At 36.9% G+C, this 10,418-nt stretch overlaps 1 long non-coding RNA gene across 2 annotated transcripts; it reads left to right on the top strand.

Annotated features, from left to right (window-relative positions):
* The first annotated feature begins 815 nt into the window (after nucleotides 1–815).
* LOC135721808 (uncharacterized) lies at nucleotides 816–3,266 on the top strand. Of its 2 annotated transcripts, none has more exons than XR_010521581.2 (6): nucleotides 816–1,015; nucleotides 1,318–1,401; nucleotides 1,493–1,539; nucleotides 1,690–1,740; nucleotides 2,083–2,150; nucleotides 2,271–3,266. It is a non-coding gene; the product is annotated as an uncharacterized lncRNA (long non-coding RNA). The 2 variants fall into 2 exon arrangements; XR_010521582.2 differs by having other exon boundaries at nucleotides 1,476–1,539.
* Nucleotides 3,267–10,418: the final 7,152 nt, after the last annotated feature.

Genomic DNA, 10,418 nt, shown 5'->3' with positions numbered 1-10,418 from the left:
GATCCATGATGGCAGATAAAATTTGGGCCAGTTGTGATTGGGAGGTATGTGGCCCAGATCAGTGTAGTGATTCTGGCCCAGATTAGTCTAGTGATTGTAAGCCACATTTAAAATACTGATTTATAATAAATAATTAGAAGAATTGAAGGATTTTCAGGCTATCTTAATCTTAATGTTAATTTAACCTTTATTAAGTAAAATGTTAGTTTTGTATTAAAAGAAACTAATATATTTGGACAATAATGTTTGTCTACATTTCAATCACATAAACTTGCCTGCAGATCATGGGTCAAGATTATTTTGTTCAAATGACCCTGAACTTCCAAAAGTTTTTCTTTCTGAATTTAAAAGTTTCTATAACGTTGCTTTGAGAAGCACCATGGATCGTTTCTATTTAAACTTGCTTTTGCGCGATTTTCATTGTAGCAGGAGTTTATTCCTGCTGAAGATTTCTGACTTCAATGACTAAACTATCATTGTGTACAATCAGATGTTAGATACTGCAGAAATAAACGTTACTGTGCTGAAGATTTCTGACTTCAATGACTAAGTAAAACTATCATTGTGTACAATCAAATGTTAGATACTGCAGAAATAAACAAAATGTATTGTTAACCTTCGCGTTACGTTAAGGATGCGCAGTTTATTTATGAAGTGCAACAAGAACCTACACGCGGATGACATCAAAGTACTGCGAGAGCGACTCGAAAGATCATGGACAGCATTCTGATTTCAAATCACTCTCGCGGTATTTTAACGTCATCCGTTTCTCCAGTTCCTACAACTCAGCATTACGTTAAACACCTTGTCAAAAATGATTGAGATGGCCAATCAAATCAAAAAAGGCGAGTGCCACTGGCCAATCACATAACAGAAGACGAGCTTTCCTGTTAACGGAAGCCGAGCGGCGGCCAATCAAATTAACCAATAGGCGGGGTTACCGTCGGAGTAGCAGTTACACCGCGTCAATCAATCATAACGGACACAGATTTCAAAGGCAGCAGGATGAAAGATAGTAAGTACCTGAACTTAAATATTTAAACTTTTCCAATCATAAAAATGTTTTTGTTTAAATGTCTTACAAACGTATAAAGGATTGCAAACGTTTACGTGATTCGTGTGTAACGTAATGTGTGACAATTAACGTTATATTGATATTAAATTATCTGTTTTCTATCAGGTTAAGAATAACTGTGATGATATTATAATGAAGTAATCGAATTTGGTTATCTGGTCTTCCTGATGTTAGAACATTTATATAAAAAACATATTTAAAAATGTATTTCTGTAACGTTTAATTTCCTTTTTTGATGAAAGTGTGTCTGTGTTCATCAAGACATGAAGACTCTGGAGTGGGACAAGAGAAGGATGGTGGGGTGTTATTCCAATAGACACATTAAGGTAAATTAAATATTGAGGCTCATGTTTGCATCTTTGTGTTTATTATCAAAAGATTGCATTATATGGCTAAATAGTCACATTGTGATTTCAGTGAAAGCAGATAAATACAGAGGGCTGGACAGTGGTTTCATTCATTAGGTGAGTAAGAACTGACCATAGCCTAACATTACTTTAGTTACACGAATTGCATTGTTGAATACAAAGGAAAATGGTAAAAGTACAAATATTTTGAATATATAGAATACTGTGAAATTATTTTCTGTTAATCATCTGCTGTGTTTGCTTCAGGTAAAGAGGTGGGACAATGATGCTGACAGGACAGGAGGAGGTGACATTCAGGTTAGTGACAGTACATCAGGGCCACCATTTAATTTAATGTTAATTTAATTGCTTCCAAAATCAATACTTGACAAATCTTTAGAATTATTTCTGCAAAGCTGAATTTCTCATAGGTGGATAAAGTATGACAGCAATTGTGAAGATCTTAGACGTGCAGTATATGGTTCTTCTCTCTTTCATTTATATTGATTTGACTAAATTTTCTTGTTAACTAATAATGGGGATATTCCTAATATAATATATTTTAAATACATGCTTAGAACATATCTCATTTGCTCATTTGCTTTGTATCTAAATGAAAAGTATGTCTTTAAGGTCTAAGCTATGTTTCATTTTATTTAGACATTCAACCCAGCCATTTTCATCCAAAGCAACTTGAGGAAGAAAACAGAAGCAGTTCATCCTAAAAGGTTCATCTTCTAATTGTTTATCTAACTGTTTGTTTTAAAGTATACCATTATGCTTTTAATAACTTTATTATATGGCTTTTGCTTCATAACAATTATTGATTTGCATCTGTTTTCTTTTAGTGAGCTGCTGTAATGTTTACATCTATGGAAAGAGGTGCTGAGAAGAAAAGAGAGGCTGGAAAGCAGTACTTCTTGTTGAGGACAATCCTGAATAGGAACACTTTCTCATACACATAGATTATTATTAGTGCTTGATTGTTTGTTTCATTTTTATGAATTGTATTGTTTTAATTTTTCGTTTTATTTGAAATTACCTAAGTTAGATTCATGCTAATACTTTAACTGGACCTTGTATCTTTGCTGGCTGGCTGGCTGTAGAGTTGGTTTCACATACACATGAAGTTTCTAATTAACTAACTTTTAAGTTCAGTTTGGTTTAAACTTGTATTTACCCATGGTAATTCATTTAAATTTCTATTCATGCTTATATATTAATTTCAATGAACTTCTGTATTTGTGTATAGCTGGCAATTTGGGCAAGCTACGTTTAACACACAAATGTAACTGTCACAAAGGTTTTTTTTATTATCAGTTTGTTCTTAACTTTTGTTTGTTTACTAAGGATGAAATTGCTTTGTAATTTAAGTTGTTGGTAGATTCATGCCAATAATGTATTTGAACAAACTAGTATTTTTGTTTATTGCTGGCAGTTTATACTAGAAGAGTTTTAACACATACAATGTTGTAGTGTTATTGACTTGTGTGCTATTGATTAATAAAACGGCAAACAATTTGAAAGTAATTTTTCGTGTGATTTATTTATTAATATAATTTGGGAAAGATTAGGCTGAGTTATGGCTCAGTTTTGGAAGTTCTGGTTAAATGCTGGTTTTAATATGGTTGACCTATGGCTGAGAACTGGTACCGATGTTATAACCTGTTCTGGCCCAGGTTTGGGCCAATTATGGGCTATTTTCTGTCAGAGACATGGGCCAGTTGTGGCCCATGTGTGGCCTTTGTCCGTAATTCAGAACTGGGCCACTGTAGGGCCGTCATTCTTCGTTGTATGTGGGCCGAGGAAAAACTGGTTGTGTGGGCCGGAGCTGGGCCGGAACAAAATTGCTATCTGGGTATGTCCTGCAATTTTTCCTGAAAAAATATACCCGGCTATGTTGCATGATTATTGTAGGGAAAAGGAGTGGCAGACGCCATCTATTCACATCCTTTCAGTCCAACAACAAGCACGCCTTCTGTGTTAGCCTAAAGTACAAATTTCATTCTGCACACAAGGGGACCTGTTTTCAATTCCTCCCTTTGCATGCTAAATGAAACATATACCATGGGGTTAACATGTTACTCTTAGGAGACCAACAACAAATCTCATCTCATCTATCACTCGCAGGACTGCCAACGGTGCCTACATAAAAACACAAGCTCATGAAATCATTCTGTCTACAGTCCCGTGCACTATTTACTGTAAACTGCCTACTTATTTTTAGGTTACATGTGAAGCGGTATGAAATATACAAAGATTCAAACTGCGCATTGTGCAAACAGAAATGCACTCTTATCATTTTACATGTACATAATGTATTTGACAGATGCTTTTATCTACATCAATTATAGTGCATGCATACAGATAATGCGCATAGTGTGAACTGCAGTACAAGCTATAAGGCAAAACATTTCCTTGCATTCCCTTGCATTCATTTTTGTTGTTTTATTCTTTTTTATGATTAAGTAAAATTGATTTCATGCATAGATACAGTATGTTCAGTGTGTATTTTACTGTACAACTGACACAATAGAAGAAAAGAGATGTGCATATACTGTAACAGTAATAGTTATTGCTAGGAAACAAGCCATATACTGCACATGCATTTGTATTCCATTGCAAATCATCAGGACACAGTTGTTGTCTTTCTTTTCCTTTCTCCAAAGGTTTACTAATGTGCTTTACCCTTATCTACTGATCAATATACACAGAGAGAGAGAGACAGAGAAAGAAAGAAAGAGAGAGCAATGCACTGCCCTGATGTAAGTTAAATTACAACACAATTCGACTAAGCCTCCGGGTACAAACATAACGCCTTCACACGCAGATATTTCTGTGCATAGATTGAGCTGAAGTGAATATTTGCAGAAGAAGATTGCTATAATTTCATTTAGCTGTTGATTTACGCAGCTCAGATGGCATGTTTTGGGGTGTAAATCTTTCCAATGGTTCTTTTAGAAAGCCATTGTTAGGCAGGCAGCTACAGGCTTTAATAAACAGCTTGCTTGGGCAATATGGTACGCCAGAGGATTTGACTTATTTGCTGAAAGGCATCTATACACAACCTACACAAAGGTGAAACTATGTACGGGATAATGTACAACCAGCTGGTCATAATGGCAGGGTGATGGAGACTCTAATCTGCTTTATTTTGGAATAATGACCAACTGACTGCACATTACAGATTTATTGGAGTTTAAATTATGTTTTATGCCAGAAAGAGACAACAGCCTGAAACAACAATTAAAACACAGTTTAGTAGTGATTATACAACAGTAAAAACTTGACTATTCAATGCTATGATTATACAATCAGGAATTCCTGTGTAAACTTAATTAAAATATAATCAAATAATACCAGGTAACAAAATCATTTCACATTCAAGGTCCCTGAAAACAATAAAGGAACTCACAGACTCAAACAAATCAGAGTCAAGGTACCTTAAACAGCACATCTGAGCCACAGCGATTCCTCAATGGTTCGACTGATTCAGACATCAGCTGTCAGAGTAACTCAACACCACAGAGAAAACTACAGCAGCATCTCTCTCTGGAAAATAGACAGAGAAATACTTTGGCAGATACTCTGGCTTTATTATTCATGCTCTTGAATAAAAGTATGTCAAGACAGACAGGTACAGTAGGTAGATAGATAGATCTCAAGATAGGTAGATGGATGGATGAATGAATGGATGAATGGACAGATAGATGGATGGATTTATAAATCTCAAGATGGGTGGATCTCAGGACGGGTGGATCTCAGGACAGATGGATGGATGGATGGATGGTTGGATGGATGGGTGAATGGATGGATAGATCTCAAGATAGGTAGATTGATGGATGAATGGATGGATAGATGGATGGATAGATCTCAAGATAGATGGATGGATAGATAAATCTCCAGATAGGTAGATAGATCTCAAGAAAGGTAGATAGATCTCAAGATAGGTAGATGGATGGATCGATGAATGGATGGATAGATGGATGATAGATCTCAAGATGGATGGATGGATAGATAGATCTCAAGATAGGTAGATAGATCTCAAGAAAGGTAGATAGATCTCAAGATAGGTGGATAGATGGATGATAGATCTCAAGATAGATGGATGGATAGATAGATCTCCAGATAGGTAGATAGATCTCCAGATAAGTAGATAGATCTCAAGAAAGGTTGATAGGTCTCAAGATAGGTAGATGGATGGATGGATGGATGATAGATCTCAAGATGGATGATAGATCTCAAGATGGATGGATGGATAGATAGATCTCAAGATAGGTAGATAAATCTCAAGATAGGTAGATAGATCTCAAGAAAGGTAGATAGATCTCAAGATAGGTAGATGGATGGATGAATGTATGGATAGATGGATGATAGATCTCAAGATGGATGGGTGGATAGAGAGATCTCAAGATAGGTAGATGGATGGATGGATAGGTGGATGATAGATCTCAAGATGGATGGGTGGATAGCTAGATCTCAAGATAGGTAGATGGATGGATGAATGGACGGATAGGTGGGTGGATAGATCTCAAGATAAGTAGATGGATGGATGAATAGATGGATAGATGGATAATAGATCTCAAGATGGATGGGTGGATATATAGATCTCAAGATAGGTAGCTAGATCTCAAGATAGGTAGATGGATGGATGAATGGACGGATAGGTGGATGGATAGATCTCAAGATAGGTAGATGGATGGATAAATAAACGGATAGGTGGATGGATAGATCTCAAGATGGATGGATGGATAGATCTCAAGATGGACGGATGGATGGATGGATAGATCTAAAAATGGACAGATGGATGGATGGACGGATAGGTGGATGGATAGATCTCAAGATGGACGGATGGATGGATCTCAAGATGGACGGATGGATGGATGGATCTTAAGATTGACGTATGGATAGATCTCAAGATGGACAGCCGGATGGATGGATGGGTGAATGGATGGGTGAATGGACAGATAGGTGGATGGATAGATCTCAAGATGGACGGATGGATCTCAAGATGGACGGATGGATAGATCTCAAGATGGACGGATGGATGGATGGACGGCCGGATGGATGGATGGGTGAATGGACGGATAGGTGGATAGATAGATCTCAAAATAGGTGGGTGAATGGATGAATTGACGGATAGGTGGATGGATAGATCTCAAGATGGACGGATGGATAAATCTCAAGATGGACGGATGGATGATGGACGGATAGATCTCAAGAAGGGTAGATAGAAAGACGGACCGACGGAAGGACAAAAAGATAGATAGATAGATCTCAAGATAGGCAGGCAGGCAGGCAGGCAGGCAGACAGACAGACAGACAGACAGACAGACAGACAGACAGACAGACACATAGACAGATAGACAGATAGACAGATAGACAGATGCCTATCTCAAGATAGGTAGATGGATGGATGAACGGACGGACAGACTGACAGACAGAAAGACTGATAGATCGATGAACGGACAGACTGACTGACAGACATATACAGAAAGACTGATAGATAGATGGATGGATGGATGGATGGATGGATGGATGGTAGATGATGGATGAAGTGATGGATGAACAGAAGGACAGGTAGTCGGATAAATAGATTTATAAATAGATTGATAAATAAATGTAAAGATAGATGGTAGATGATGGATGGATAGATGGATGGATGGATGGACAGATGGATATCTGTCTTTCCCATTCAGGTAGATAGGACTTTAGTTTTGCATGACTGAAATAACTGCCCGGAGGCGTTGCAAACATGGCCGCCTAGTGGCGGGACTTTTCAAGGACTTTAGATGCCATGGGTGTGTGTGGTTTCTGTTTATTCTTTTTTTCTCTTATATAATTATTTATCTAAAATGTAATGAAACATTGCAGCTGATAATATTAAGAGATAACAGATAGTGCTGAAAACATTGTCTGTGTGATGCCATAATGCGATCAATGCATTAAGAAATAAATAGATGGTGAAAGAGGCCACAGACACAGACAGGACCCGGCACACCGCTGCATTTTATTAATGACTTCAGTGCTGTTAGATGCCAAATCCTCTGAATTAAATCACTGCTCTTAACAGATGACCTGCAGATCCTCCGGGCAAGAGTTCACAAGCTTTAATACTACTGCAACAAATAAACAGCACAAGATTACAAAGATATGCACTACAATTTTATTTCACTTACATGGAAAACAATGTAAACTGTTTAAAACAATGTGTAATGTAACATTTTTGAAGCATTGTAAACATTAAAATCTGTATGTTTGTGTCCAAACTGACATTTGCATTTTACTTTATAACACTTGAAAAAAAAGCCAGAAATGAATGAATTCTGCAACAGGAAGAGGCTGCAAAAGATCAAGATAAAAACAGATCAAGAAATTGTAAACAGGAAGACGGCACGATGGATGATCTGACGGTATTGATCTCCTCTGCCCGCACACACACACACAGAAATAAAGTAAAAAGAGATTAACAGTAGAGCAGAGAGGCAATGAAGATCCTCTGAAAGGTTACTGTGTGTGAATTGATCTCTGAGAACCCAGAAACCACAGAGCTAAATGGATAAAGTAAAGCACTCTAATGCATATCACACACACATACGCACATGCACACACACATGCACGCATGCACACACAATATGGAGAAGATGAGTATTTGGAAGTACTTTACAACATGCTATCAACTCCTTTATAGGTTAATGATTATTGACAATTAGTTACAAAGTGAATCAAAGATAACCATAACAGTAGGTAGGGTTGGGCATCATTTAAAATGCATCGATTCCGATTAGGGATGCATACCGATTAATCTTGATTAATCTATAGCAGTATAAAAGTTTTTGTTTACATCATGTATGTTTGTGTATAATAATTATGTATATATAAATATGAACACATGCATTTATAATTTTAAGAAATATATATATTTATATATTTATAATATATACATACAAATGCATATACACATGTAAACATTTCTTAAATATATACATGCATGTGTGTGCATTTATCTATAAAGTTCTTAGACACAGTTCACACACATGCATGATATAAACAAAAACATTTTTCTGCTATAGATTAATCACGATTAATCGGTATGCATCCCTAATTCCGATTCCAATTTATTTTTTTATTTGATTTAGCTTATCAGAACCAATTCATAACGATTCTTGGTTTCGATTCCAAAGGGGATAAAATTCAAGCCTTTAAAATACTTATTTTGTGCCATTACTTACAGCTGAACACAAAACAGGAGGCTATATAGACGGTTTCATCGGACGCACGTGATACACGTCTGGATCCGAACCTTACTTCTGGTTTCGTTTTTTTAATGGTCTGACTAGTTACTAAACTGATCTCTTGAACGAATGCCTCGTCGAAAATAACAAATGTTTTGGTTTCCTAGGTAATCTATGTGTTGTTTTTTTGCTTGTTATATAAATAAACTATGTTTAAAGAACTTTGTTGTTATTTATTCTTAACGGAGTTTACCGGAAGTTACGTGCGGACCGCGACAGCCGTTTGTTTATGTTGTTTCTGCTGAAACGGTCTATAAAAACTTTTTAGGAGCGGCAAAACTTTTAAACCTTCAAGCCGAATCGAGGCAGAAGGGTGTCTCACATGTATCATGTGCCAGCTACTGTCGGCACGACTAATAAAGTTCACCCGGCAGAGTCGGCAATCAGGATACGATATGATGAACCATCTGCAGATGCTTTGCCATATTGCTGGTGACACAAATATTGCAACATAATAGTGTCACAATAATTACACTTAGCTGTGTCTTTTTCTGATTTTGCAAAATGCAGCCTGACTTTAGAGCACCTTCCACCACGGTCCATTGTGTGAACTGACTTTTAGTATTCGAGCGGACGATCCTGCGCAGTGTGCAGATGAGATGATGTGAAAATTATGTGACCGTGTGGTCCAGAATTGTTAAGTGCAATTGAAATTGTAAGGATCCGATTACTTTATTATGGATCCGATTCCAGCATTGAAATTCGATTCCCAACCCTAACAGTAAGTGACTGAGAACTTACGTCTCTTATCATCAAGTGTCATAGAGATCTACATTTACATTCATGCATTTGACAGATGCTTCTATCCAAATTGACAAAGTGCTTTACAAGGTATATATAATATCAGTATGTGTGTGTTCACCTGGGATTGAAGCCATGACCTTTTGCACAGCAATTGCAATGCGGCGCTATAAAAGTTATCACTAGGACGGTAACTTTCTGAAACAGATATGCTCCTTTTAGGTACTTGTTGAAAAGGTACCGCCCCAGAGACAACTTTTGCACCTTTTGGATCTTCATGATATTGCTAGAACATATACAACGTATACAATGAGTGTTTGGTTTGGCCAAACCACTTCTTAAGAACCATTTTCCAGAGTTCTTGAATTGAGGTTTTCGAAAAAAACTGAAGAATGAAGTAATATAACAGGTTCCCATCTAACATCAGACTGTCAAGCACTTGCTTTGATGGAAAGCTTGTTTAACTATTCTCCATCAAGCTGAGTGAAGTCATTTGCTCTGATTACCTGAAAATGAGTCTGACCAGCACACGCTAAATCAAATTTTAAGTGTTAAACGTCCTGGCGGTCTGGGAATGAAATCCTTTTGGAGTTTAAATTCTGCGGCTACAATCTTAATGAATATTCACTGCAGTTATTGAGGTAAATAGATCGGAACCACAATAATTAAAATCTCATTCTGAGCTGCACATCTGATACGATCAAACTCTTGAGTTTACTCGCAAACACACCCACACATGGGTACAGAAAGAGATTGTAAATGATCAGGTTTTGTACACGAGCTGTACTTTTAAGGCAGGGCGACTTTAATTCAAAACATATCTCTGTGTTTGTTTCAGCCGGTTATGAGTCAATGTATAAGCCAAATTTTGATGTTTATTTTCATCTTTAGCATTATAAGTCAATAAAAATCAATATAAATGTGTGACCCAATCCATCTAAAGAAATTTTTTGTGATTCG

Source organism: Paramisgurnus dabryanus, chromosome 18 (genome assembly GCF_030506205.2).
Source record: "Paramisgurnus dabryanus chromosome 18, PD_genome_1.1, whole genome shotgun sequence".
Classification (NCBI taxonomy): Eukaryota; Metazoa; Chordata; class Actinopteri; order Cypriniformes; family Cobitidae; genus Paramisgurnus; species Paramisgurnus dabryanus.
Note: the sequence above shows the minus strand (reverse complement) of the source record. Positions and strands in the feature narration are given on the sequence as shown.